A 2,548-nucleotide genomic window follows, 5' to 3' on the forward strand; every position below is an offset into this window, starting at 1 on the left:
GGTAAAGCCCAACATAAGGAGGCAAGCTATACCCTAGAAGAAGCAAGAAACTAATCGTCTTGGCAACAAAACAAAGAGAATGAAAGCACACAAACATAACCTCACATCCAAATATGAATATAACGGGAAGCAATAATCACTATTCCTTAATATCTCTCAACATCAATGGCCTCAACTCCCCAATAAAAAGAAATAGATTAACAAACTGGATACGCAACGAGGACCCTGCATTCTGCTGCCTACAGGAAACACACCTCAGAGACAAAGACAGACACTACCTCAGAGTGAAAGGCTGGAAAACAACTTTCCAAGCAAATGGTCAGAAGAAGCAAGCTGGAGTAGCCATTCTAATATCAGATAAAATCAATTTTCAACTAAAAGTCATCAAAAAAGATAAGGAAGGACACTTCATATTCATCAAAGGAAAAATCCACCAAGATGAACTCTCAATCCTAAATATCTATGCCCCAAATACAAGGGCACCTACATACGTAAAAGAAACCTTACTAAAGCTCAAAACACACATTGCACCTCACATAATAATAGTGGGAGATTTCAACACCCCACTCTCATCAATGGACAGATCATGGAAACAGAAATTAAACAGAGATATCGACAGACTAAGAGAAGTCATGAGCCAAATGGACTTAACGGATATTTATAGAACATTCTATCCTAAAGCAAAAAGATATACCTTCTTCTCAGCTCCTGATGGTACTTTCTCCAAAACTGACCATATAATTGGTCAAAAAACGGGCCTCAACAGGTACAGAAAGATAGAAATAATCCCATGCGTGCTATCGGACCACCACGGCCTAAAACTGGTCTTCAATAACAATAAGGGAAGAATGCCCACATATACATGGAAATTGAACAATGCTCTACTCAATGATAACCTGGTCAAGGAAGAAATAAAGAAAGAAATTAAAAACTTTTTAGAATTTAATGAAAATGAAGGTACAACATACCCAAACTTATGGGACACAATGAAAGCTGTGCTAAGAGGAAAACTCATAGCGCTGAGTGTCTGCAGAAAGAAACAGGAAAGACAATATGTCAGCAGTTTGACAGCACACCTAAAAGATCTAGAACAAAAAGAAGCAAATACACCCAGGAGGTTTAGAAGGCAGGAAATAATCAAACTCAGAGCTGAAATCAACCAAGTAGAAACAAAAAGGACCATAGAAAGAATCAACAGAACCAAAAGTTGGTTCTTTGAGAAAATCAACAAGATAGATAAACCCTTAGCCAGACTAACGAGAGGACACAGAGAGTGCGTCCAAATTAACAAAATCAGAAATGAAAAGGGAGACATAACTACAGATTCAGAGGAAATTCAAAAAATCATCAGATCTTACTATAAAAACCTATATTCAACAAAACTTGAAAATCTTCAGGAAATTGACAATTTCCTAGACAGATACCAGGTACCGAAGTTAAATCAGGAACAGATAAACCAGTTAAACAACCCCATAACTCCTAAGGAAATAGAAGCAGTCATTAAAGGTCTCCCAACCAAAAAGAGCCCAGGTCCAGACGGGTTTAGTGCAGAATTCTATCAAACCTTCAGAGAAGACCTCATACCAATATTATCCAAACTATTCCACAAAATTGAAACAGATGGATCACTACCGAATACCTTCTACGAAGCCACAATTACTCTTATACCTAAACCACACAAAGACACCACAAAGAAAGAGAACTTCAGACCAATTTCCCTTATGAATATCGACGCAAAAATACTCAATAAAATTCTAGCAAACCGAATTCAAGAGCACATCAAAACAATCATCCACCATGATCAAGTAGGCTTCATCCCAGGCATGCAGGGATGGTTTAATATACGGAAAACCATCAACGTGATCCATTATATAAACAAACTGAAAGAACAGAACCACATGATCATTTCATTAGATGCTGAGAAAGCATTTGACAAAATTCAACACCCCTTCATATAAAAGTCCTGGAAAGAATAGGAATTCAAGGCCCATACCTAAACATAGTAAGAGCCATATACAGCAAACCAGTTGCTAACATTAAACTAAATGGAGAGAAACTTGAAGCAATCCCACTAAAATCAGGGACTAGACAAGGCTGCCCACTCTCTCCCTACTTATTCAATATAGTTCTTGAAGTTCTAGCCAGAGCAATCAGACAACAAAAGGAGATCAAGGGGATACAGATCGGAAAAGAAGAGGTCAAAATATCACTATTTGCAGATGACATGATAGTATATTTAAGTGATCCCAAAAGTTCCACCAGAGAACTACTAAAGCTGATAAACAACTTCAGCAAAGTGGCTGGGTATAAAATTAACTCAAATAAATCAGTTGCCTTCCTCTATACAAAAGAGAAACAAGCCGAGAAAGAAATTAGGGAAACGACACCCTTCATAATAGACCCAAATAATATAAAGTACCTCGGTGTGACTTTAACCAAGCAAGTAAAAGATCTGTACAATAAGAACTTCAAGACACTGAGGAAAGAAATTGAAGAAGACCTCAGAAGATGGAAAGATCTCCCATGCTCATGGATTGGCAGGATTAAT

The sequence above is a fragment of the Rattus norvegicus genome, chromosome 8 (assembly GCF_036323735.1).
Source record: "Rattus norvegicus strain BN/NHsdMcwi chromosome 8, GRCr8, whole genome shotgun sequence".
NCBI classification, from domain to species: domain Eukaryota; kingdom Metazoa; phylum Chordata; class Mammalia; order Rodentia; family Muridae; genus Rattus; species Rattus norvegicus.